Source organism: Belonocnema kinseyi, chromosome 7 (assembly GCF_010883055.1).
Source record: "Belonocnema kinseyi isolate 2016_QV_RU_SX_M_011 chromosome 7, B_treatae_v1, whole genome shotgun sequence".
Classification (NCBI taxonomy): Eukaryota; Metazoa; Arthropoda; class Insecta; order Hymenoptera; family Cynipidae; genus Belonocnema; species Belonocnema kinseyi.
The window spans coordinates 27,521,049-27,532,482 of NC_046663.1; positions in this window are offsets into that span (position 1 = coordinate 27,521,049).

Here is an 11,434-nt window from a genome sequence, read left to right on the forward strand (position 1 = left end):
GGACAGAGATTTCCAGACAACGAAGACGTCATTGCCTCTGTAAGTGCTTATTTTGAGGAACTTCCGAAAACGCACTTTTCTGAATGATTAAAAAAACTTGAATGATGGTCAAAGGTTTGACAGAACCAGAATATCTGCAAAAAATAAAAAAGGAAGAAAAATGGAGTAGGGTTGTATGGTTCAGAATGGGAGAAGGAGTGAGAGCATGCAGATATTGGATGAATGAAGAGGAAAATGTATGCAGAGTATGTGGATACGAAATGGAGTCATGGGCACATGTATTAGAGACATGTACAGGAGAGGAAGAAGGACAGTTGAGTGTGGATGAGTGTGTAAGATGGATCTTGGATGGTAGTGGACAGGGAGTGATGTAGATGAAGAAATTGGATGAAGTAAGGGAAAGCAAGGGAGTAGGGCAGAGCCAAACGGGTGATCCTGAAAAGGGACAGTAAAAAACGAAAATTGTTTTCAATATCGTGGAAAATTCATTTTTCTATGGTAAGAGGAAACGGAAGCCCTGGAAGCTCGCTCATTTTAGGAATTAATATCACTACACTATTGTTAATCCTACGTAATGCGAAAGAGTAGAATATAAGTACTAGTTAAGTTAGATTAAGGATGGAATTGTAAATATATGAACAGGGAGCGGAGGCTCTCAAACCCGTAAAAGGGAGAGATTAAATACATACATACATACATACTTTTAATGTCTTTCAAAATCTGAGTACGAAATTAAAGGCTATTGCTTTATGTTTCCGTTTAGTGAATTACAAAAGAAGATACATTGTTTTTATTAACATTGTATTTAAAAATATACTCACTTTTTATCTTCCGTTCTATTTTGTGTATATGAATTTATTTTTAAAATACATCCGTATGTATAACCCATTTATTGAGCAAGAAGCTCGGGTATCGCAATGAGCATAAAATTATCAAAGACACATTTGCCTTGAAAACCATCTCTACACAAAAATTGAAAAAAATATAAGTACCAATCAGAATATTTCTGGGCAGCGGTAACATTTTAATTTTAATACCAGGCTAGAATTTAAATCGAATTTAAATTTGAGTAATTTTGGTCATTTTCGATCATCCATGACAAAGCATGAGCCCTGGCTGTCTAAGGTCAGAACGAAAAACGTACTTATATTGAAATTCCAGTGTATGTCTTATAATCTATGCAACTGTTGACATTATTTGGAATTTCTCAAATGTGGCTACGGTCATTCATTTAACCTTAAAAATTTTGAAATATTTGCCTGCGGCGCCAATTATTCTGTAGATTTCTTGAAAACTCTTAAAAGCATACGTATCATTGTTTAATAAATGACACCAGGAAATCCGTGATTCATTATAAGAATGTATCATTCCATGTGGCTTAGTTATTGTGCTTTTCGGAATGAATAGTGAAAATCTTGAAGATTTGATTGGCAATGTGTTGAAAAATACAAGGGACTATTTATTCGTCCCTTCTTTTTTGCAAGACCAGGCAGTATAAATTCGAAATAAATGCCCTTCTTTTCACAGTTCTAACAAAAAGTTTGTATAAAACGGTGTTTTGTTAAGAATGATAATTTTTATCGCGATTTGCGCTTTAAGCGCATTTCCTTATTTGGTCAATTGTCAATCCGGCGAGGAACATAGTTATCAACAAAACTTAATGCACAACTTAGAACCCAGCTCACCATACGACTCGCAACCTGAATCTCCAAACCACTTATACCCCGGCTTGCGATACGGCGTGCCGTACAACCAAAATTATCACCCCGAATACCCCGATGGCATCTATGGTCCCCAGTAAGTACCATTAATTTAATATTTTTACACCTTTTACAAATTCATTGAATTCATTATATTTCTCTGTCGAAAACTATATTTCATTCAAGAAATAATTAAAAAAAAAAATATATATATATATATATAGGGCTGCTACAAATTTCCAATTTTAAAATTAATTTAGTTTTTCCGTATTTCAAATACAGATTTGTATACAGGGTCATACAAAAATTACAATTTGGAAGAGAGAATCGGAGGATCTAACAACATTTTTTTTCTTTACTGAAAACAAAAATATTACATTTTCATTATATAGATATAAATTTTTGACTAAAAAGTGTAAGGTAAACCGACCATTATTAGGAAAACGTAAAAACTATGTATAATACTTGGACAATAATAAATGTCGTCAAGTATCTACACGTGCAGGCGCGGATCCAGGAAAGGGTGTCAAGGGGGGGGGGGGCACACAATAATTACCCTTTCCCCTCCACTCTCAACGGGTAGGTTAATAATAATTTCAAAGTTATGCATAGAAATTTTTTTGGTTTCAAATCTTTTAAAGCATTTTCTAAAAGTAAGTTTTCTTACTAAAAAATCACTTAAACTATTTCCAAATAGCTCCAAAAAATATTTCCATTAATTTGAAATATTTTAAAATACATAAAAACCTACCAAATTTTTTATTGAAATCTTTTAAAATCTACTTTTTTAATGTTTTGGAATCTTCACATTATTATCTTTACAGTTTTGGAAACTTTAAAAAATATTTTTGAATATTCTCTTGAAATTAATTTTTAAAAATAAAAAATTATTGTCAATTGTGTAAGAAATCTAAACAATTTTTTTAAATATTTTGAAACGTTCAAAATGCTTGAAAAGCTTACAAGTTTTTTGCTTAAAATCTTCAAGAATCTTCATTTTGTTTTAAATCTTTTGACATCCTTTAAAGTCTCAACTTATTTTTGAACTTGTTCAAAACTTCTAAATATCTCTTAAACTAATTCCAATTTTTTTCAAATTCATCACTATTTAATTGTTATTTATTTAACAAAATTTTCTATTGTTTTGAAATATTCCTAAATATCTTACTGAAATTAATTTTTTGAAATAAAAAAATCATTTTCAATTTTTCCAGGAATCTTAAGACAATTTTTTTACTATATTAAAACCTTTCAGAATTTTTAAAAGTTTCACAATTTTAATAAAAAAATTAGAAGTATTTCCTCAAATTACTTGTATTTTTTCTAAATGAATACATTTCTATCTGTTATTCACACATCAAAATTTAACATTTTCACTTACAAATAAAAAATATTTTTTTACAGAAGAATCAAATTAACATTGTGACGTTCTTAGTTTGAGTTTAGCTCTCTAAAATTTTAACGATTCAAGGCTTTCTGTTTCAAAGAATTTAGTTTCAAATTATTTCGTTTTTAATATTCCATTTTAAATAAACACTCAAACACTGCTGACTATTAAAAATTGCTGTTTTCCTTAATTAAAAATGTTTAAATTGAAAAGGTTAAAATGGTATATTTTTTATCGAAACAACAGAATGTTTATGAAGTTACAGTCGGAAGTTTACGTTTTATTAACTACGACGTGTTTTGAATTGAATTAGTTCAATTTTTAACGTCAAATTCTGTACATTGTTTTATTTTAACTTATCTATAATCGCCCCATAAAATCACTAAATTATTCTTCAATTTTGAATGGAAGAATGGAAAAAGTTACCCTAAAAAATACAAATCTGAAATGGAAAATTGCTATCGTAAAATACTTTAGGATTACAGAAGATAGATAGAAGAAGATAGTAGACTGAGTATCTCCTCGGAAGAAACAGAATTAGAGCAGGAAGTGTTCAGTACGCCGAAAGAGATAAAGGAAAGGAAAGCAAGGGGGAAGTATAAAAAAGCGATAGAAAAGGAAAGATTAAGAGCAAAAAGCATAGGCTCCATAGAAGCATTTATCAAAAGGAAGAGAGGGGAGAGGGAAAGCAGTGAAGAGAAGGAAGATATCGGGGCGAGTTTAAAATACCAGAAAATTATTAAATCGCCCCCGGAAAAGCAGAGTGTGGTTGGGAAAAGCGATAAAAGGGAGAGTGCTGACGGTAGCGGAGATGAAAATGAAATGTCGGTGAAAGAAGAAAGGCTATAGGAAATTAGAGAAGTGATGATAGAGGTAATGGGGATTTATGAAGAAAAGCAGGAGAGAAGGGGAGAGGAATTAAAGAAGGAAATTAGGCGGGAAATGGCTGAAGTTAAGAAAAAATAAAAAAATGGGAAGAAATCAGGGAAAAGTTGGAAAAGAGGATGGAGTCATTGGAGCAAAAACTAGAGAAGCAGGAAGAAGTTAATAATACAAAGGTAGAGAGAGATAAGAGGTAGGATGAAGAAGCTTGAAAAATCAAACGGGAATTGCGGTGGGGGCGAGAGTGGGAATAAGGAGAAAGAAAGGCTGAGAAACATAGAATAAAGAATAGAGAGGAAAAAGAGGGAAGAAAGAAAATTAAACATAGTGATAAAGGGTATAAGATTAGAGGAGAAGGAGCTGAAGGAAGGGGTGGACGAAGTACTAAAAAGGATTGATGCTAAGGTAGAGATAGAGGAAATGCGAAATATAGGAAAAGAAGTGAGAAGAGGGGAGATAATGGTACTGATGAAACTAAAGAAATGGGAACATAAGAGGGAGGTGCTGACAAAGAAGATGTTATTATATGGTAGTCTGGAGAGAATAGAGGATGATTTGACATGGGTTGATAGGAAGATGCAGTATAAATTAAGGAAAATAGCGGAAGAGGAAAGAAAAAGGGGAAAGAGAACATGGGTTAAGTATGGGAGAATTCAGATAGATGGAGTATGGTGGGATTGGGATGAAGAAAGGGAAGAGATAGTAAGAAATGAGGTGCATGGAAACTAGAAGAGGAAAGAACGGGAGATATGAAAATAAGAAATAGTGAGAAGGAAAAAAAGATGAGAAACGAAAGTAGGGAAGAATGGAAGATTTGTTACTGGAATAAAGCAGGGTTAGAGAGAAAGGATAAGGAGTTTATGAGAAATTTGACACAATGGGATGTAGTCATAATGATGGAGACGTGGTTAGATGAAAAGGGATAGGAAAGAGTAAGGGGAAGGTTACCAAGTAGATACAAATGGCAAGTGCAAAATGCAAAGAGGAAGAATAAAAAGGGCATGGCAATGAGAGGAATGGTGATGGGAGTAAGGAATGAATGTATAACAGGGAAAGATAAGAAAGACAGAAATGAACAAAAAGAAGGAGTAATAGTAGAAGAGACTATGATGGGAGGAGAGCACTGGAAGATAGTGGAAATTTATGTGAACGGTGATATGCAGGAAAAAGCAGAGGAGATTAAGGAAATGATTGAACAAAATAAAGAAGATATTAGGATGATAATAGGTGGTGATTTCAATGCGAGAACAGGAGACAGAGGAGGAAGGGAATGGGGAGAAGAGAAAGGAAGAAAATCCAAATATAAGGTACTAAATGGGTAGAGAAAAAAGTTATTGAAGAGCTTGGAGGAGTTGGGATGGTATATCTTAAACGGGAATATGAAAGGGGATAAAAAAGGAGAATATACACGCTCAGAAAGTGAAAGAGGAACGGTAATTGATTATGTGATAGTGGAGAAAAGAGGTTTGAGGAAGAGAAGGAGAAGGCTAGGACGGAAGAAGAGGTATGGAAGGTAGTAAATACAGAAAGAAAAAGAAGGAAAAGAGTAAACCAAGATATAGAAATGATAGAATGGAAGAAATATTTTTTTGATTTGCTAGGTGGAGTAGAGAGAAAAGTTGGTAAAGGGAGGAAAATATTGTAGAGAAAAAGACGAGGTAGTGGACATTTCAAGGGAAGAAATAGTTAAAGTTTTAGAAATAATGAAGGATGGAAAGGCACCTGGTGTAGATGAGATCCCAAATGAAGTATGGAAATATGGATGGGAGGAACTAGAGGAATAGGCATGGATAATGTGTAATAGAGTATGGAGAGGAGAGGGGTGGCCATAGTTATGGAAAGGAGGAGTAGTTATACCAATAGTAAAGAAAGGCAATGGAGAGGAGGTTAAAGATTATAGGGGGGTGACGTTGATGCCAACACTGTATAAAGTATATGTAACTATTTTGTCAGAGAGATTGAAGATAGAAGTTGAAGAAAAAAAGATCGAGTCACCGATTCAGACAGGGTTTAGAAAAGGAATGGGGGTAATGGACAACATATACGTTCTGAACTATCTAGTAAACAAGAGAAATAAAAGGGAAAAAGGGGCAATAATAGCAATGTTCGTGGACTTAAAGGCGGCGTTTGACTCATTAGACCGAGGCGAAATAGATAAAGTTATGGTAAAGAAGGGGATGAGAGAGGAATTAATAAAGAGAGTATCAGAATTTTTTAGGGAGACAAGAAGCAGGGTAAAGGTAGGAGAGTAAGTAGGAGGTAGTTTCTGGTTGGTGAGAGGTGTGAGACAAGGGTGTCCTCTGAGCCCACTTTTATTTAATTTATTAATATCTGACTTGGAAAATGTAGAAAAGACAAAGATAATGAGGTTTAGAAAAGGAGGAGGATGGAAGAAAGAATGGACAGGGAGATGGAAAGAAATAAAGTTAGAAGAATTCAAATAGTATAAATATTTGGGATATATCTTGCAGACGAAAGGAGATCATACAGCTCATGTAAGAGAAAGAATGAAAAAAGCAGTAGGGGTAATGAAACAGATATGGAGAATAGGAAAACGGAGGTTAAAAAAAAATTGGAGATGGAGAATCTTGTTATTTGATACGCTGGTATGGCCGGTTTTAGGTTAAGGAGCAGAGATATGGGGATGGAAAGAAAGGAAAGATATTGAGAGTTTACAAGAAAGGTATATAATGTGGACACTAGGGGCAGACTGGAGGACGCCAGGATATATGGTGAGAGAAGAAGCGCAAAGATATAAGTTAAGTATAAGAGCGAGTAAGAGGGCATGGAAATTTGAGACAAAGCTGAGGGAGGGAAAGGGAGGGGAGTTGGCGAGAAAGTGTTTAATGGAGGTAGCAGAGAGGAGAGGGAGGGCGATCGAATTAACGAGGTGGGAAGAAGAAAGGAGGGATTTCTTTAATGATAGAAAAATAGAAGACGGGACTGGAGTAAAATATATGAATTGGAATAAAGGGAGAGGGAAAGACAATTAACAGAAAGATGGGGGGGCGATTGAGGAATCAAAATACAATAAATGGTATAAGATGATAAAAAACGAAGGGCTGCCAAAGTATTTAGAAAGGGGATGGGGAGAGAGAACGTGGACCAGAATAGCAAGATTTAGACTGGGAAACGAGGTAAGGGAGGGGATGTCCTGGGAAAAAGAAGAGAACAGCTGTATTTTTCATTTTTCCAAATTCGGACTTTTGATTTTGACTCGTAATGTCACCGCGCAGACAATACTTTTACGCGTTATCGAGCGCTCAGCGAGTTATTGCATCCAGGGGCTCAATTTTTTGTGATTTTTCGATATGCTGTATTTCACTGAAAAATGTCGGATCAAGGCCTTAAAAAGGCGTTTTAAAGTTTTCAGGTCCTTGTTTTGAGATATTTTAGAAAAATTTTTAGAGCTACATGTTATTCGCAATTTTAACAAGTGATGTAAAAAATAAATTTTTCCATTTTTTTCGCTTTTGAAAAGTTTAATATCGCATTAAAAAATAATCGTACCAAGATTTTAGAAACAGAAAATTGAAGCTGACTAAATAAGCTATCCGCTCCACTCTACAGCTAATTTGAATAAAATGCAAGTTCGTGGAATTGAATAAAGCAAAAAAATTTGCAAAATTTGTTTTCTTAGACTTCTTGTTAAAATTGCTTTAATGCAGTGGTGCCATTTCTATAGACCGATTCGTGAAATCCCTTAAAATACTCATTTACAGCATCGATGACTTCCTCGTTGTTCTGAAATTCTTCACCTCCGAGCGATTTTCAAAGGTTAGGGAACAGATGATACTATAGTCGCTGGGGGCTAAATCTGGTAAATATGCAGTTGACATTCTAGTAGCCTTAACTATCACACTTACCTTTATTTTGCGGACCTATATCATCATTTTATGATTTTTTTCGATTATTTCGGAAGTTGTGACCTCAACAAGGCGTCCTGAACGTGGTTCGTCAGAATTGCTCGTGCGATTTTTCTCAAATTCAGAAACCCACTGTTTAACCATCGAATATGATGGAGAAGAGTTTTTCAGTGTAAAATCCAATTCTTCTTTAAATTGAAGTGGAGATAGGCCTTTTAAATTAAAGTATTTGATGAGTGCTCTTTAATGTATACTATTAGGGCAATCGACTTAAAAATTGATATTAAAATTATTTCTTGAAAAAAAGATCCTACTCCATCTTCACTTCATTCGGAATCGAACCACTAAACTTCTGATTTCCGATCAGTTGCTTTTCTAATTAAGCTATTAGAGGGATCAGAATAAGAACTTTTAATTCAAAAACATAACGCTAATTTTTAGCTAGGTATTAATGGTACAAGTAATCATTTAAAAAAATTTTAATTTAACCTGACCGGAAATCAGAAGTTTTGTGGCTCGATTCCCAATGGAAAGAAGATGGAGTAGGATCTTTTTTTTACGAAATAATTTTAATATTGATTGAAAAATATTATTTTCCGTCTAGTCTTATTAAGACGTTAAGCATTTTCTGTTATTGAGGATTCTTAATTTGATCGATATTGTGTACATTTTCTGCCTTCATGGTTTGGAGGGTTGATCTACTGTCTGTAAGGTACAATTTCTGATGATATAGCAGATAAATTAAAAAATTTTTAAATTGATATACAAGCTAGCGAGGTATAGTACCATAGAATACACGGTAAAATGTAAGTAATGCTAAAAGTAAGTAACATTACATGCCCACAATGACCTTGCATGCCAACATGACCACGGATCGCATAGCTAGATGCGAGACTCGCTCGATAGTTGCATTCCGCTAAGTGGCGCAGTGGGGGCACTACGAATCTACAGTAACCCCCCCCCCCCGATTGACGTTACAGTAGGAACGATCATTTTCAACTCAAGGAAGTTTGAGCCATTCACGTCGTTTTCATAAATCCTATCGGATGTGCGATTTATGATCTTGTGAGGTCCGGTGTACGGACGTTCCAGCGATTTCTTAAGATTTTCAACGCTGAGAGAATCATAAGAGCTTGTTTTTGAGTCCTTGTGGAGTATTGCTCTTTTCTATATTTATGACCAACAGAGACTGGTTTTATAAGACGCGCATTTTCGCGATATTCTTCTTAAAATGTGTTAGGGTCGGGAGCGAAATCCTCCGAAAGGACAAACTCGCCGGGGATGCGCAACGTGGTGCCGTGAAGAAATTCGGCTAGAGAGGAACCGATCTCCATAATATTTGATCTAAGACCCAATAGTACGGTGTAAAATGATCGTCTCCAATCTTGTTCGGTATGACACATGATTGCCGCCTTAAGAGAACGGTGCAAACTCTCGATCATCCCATTTGACGCTGGGTGGTGATCCGGACTTTGAATTCGGTATCAACCGGTAAGTTGAAGCAGTGCTGTAAATAGGCGCGATTCAAACTACGAACCTTTTACGAACAAGCCGGTGGGACGCTTTTTTGCTAGGATGTGCTGGGTTGTGAAATAATTTAAATACGCGTTGCCTGAGTGATTTAGGTATGAAGGGGCAAAGTGTTTCGCCTGTGGACTGGGAGAAAATGAGAATATGTCCTTCAAATGGTCTACGATCTTAAAATCAAGGTTTGCTACAACATAATCCTCCTTAGTTTTTTTTACACCTTATTTGCGCTGTCGCAAATTTCGGAATTTTTGCGAACTGTGGGCCGCGTCGACGTGATTCTGCGATTTGGTTAATCTGATTAACGCTTTGGCGAGTCGCGCGTTTCCGCAAGACTGACCCCCTGAAGGGTCCTCGCTTGCATCCAGATTAGGCGTTTTTTGTAAAATAAGAAATAATCACAAACACGAAAAAGGTAGTAAACTAATCGGTTTACTACAAAGGCATAAATCAGTAAGGTCGTTATCGGGTGAAAAATTATTTAAAATATCACATGATCACTCGTACAAGTAAAAGATCATAGGTAAAAGTATCTTAAAGAGCGTTAAAGTATTTTTAAGATACAATTGTAAAATGGAACAACCGAAGCAAAAGACGATGTCACATATGGACAGATTGGGGTTATGTCGCTCACATATCATCCGCGTGCGCGTGGACAAAAGCGAGGTTTTTCAAAACTGAATTTATTTTTTCAATTAAAAATAAGATTGTTTAAAAAGCTCGGAAATAAGTGCGTTTGAAATTCGCGCGCTTTGCTAACGCTTGAAGCAAAAATTGGGCTACGCTCGCTAAAGGATATCCCTGTTGTTTAAAGATGCTAATAATAATTTTAAAAGTAAAGTTAAGTAAAAGAATTCCCTGTCGTCACTTGTAATAATTATCCGTTGAAATTTACGCGTTTTTAAACATGTGTGCGAAGAAAAATCTTTACGCGTAATATATACGTGATTCGAGGAACTTCATCGGACGCGTAAAATTTACATTTTTCACTTAAAAATTAGAAAAATACAGCTCACGTATACTTGATGAAAATTCTAGATGTTGATCCTTCGTTAAAATTGGCAGGAGATCACGCCAGACAAGAATTTCTAAATTTTTATAAATTTCATAGATGAAGCTTGAAAATCTTTGGAATTTGATTATAAAATTGGTATGCTTGTACTTTTCTGGTTATGTAAATTCCATGGCTAGTGCTGATATTAATCTCGAAAGTAGATTAGTTGTTCCATTGCGGCAAAAATGACGTCGCTCCCGTCGGGGTCACCAATTGTAGGTTGGTTAGTCGATTGAGATAATCGATTGAGATAATCGACTGCGGCCCACATCCGCTCGTAAGGTGCAGGAAAATTAACTTACGCACATCGTAACTATAAAAGTAACATTTATTTAACTGAACTTGAGTACATTTCATGTACTTGGAACATGAGTATAAAGTGTTAGAGGCCAGATATGGCCAAGAAGTGACTAGGCCAGCACGAGTGCCGGTAACAGAATAAGAACCAGAGAGGGTAAACTCTCTTAACGCTCACATGCCTACATGACCACGGGTCGCATAGCTAGATGCGCAACTCGCTTGATGGTTCCGCGTCGCTGAGTAGCGCAGTGGAGATACTACGACCCTAAAAAATTAGACCTGCTGGCGCCATCTCTGGGTCAGACCGGAAACTTTATACCCCACCCTTGTAGACCATTCAAAAAAATCAGTGAATAAGGAAAATTTTGGCGACGTTTTAATTTTTTTATTAGTGTATAAATCTAATTTCATGAGGATTCCACATTTATTTAATTACAAAAGAATACCTTATGGTCTTTTACATAGGGAGGGTAGGGTGTAAAAAATTCAGAAGAACGCCTTACGTAATTTTTCATGAACCCTGAATTTCAACTTCACTTTGTCAAAGATTCCCGAACTTTCCAGAATTCCCTACCTAGTAGCAACCATGTATTTAAAATTGTCCCACATTTCATTGTTACAATTAAACGAAATTTTGTTCCATAGGGTTGTACCGATTGTCCAAAGAACCGTAGGAGCAAATACTCTTTTCTATTTCCAAGGACAACTCTTCTTCACA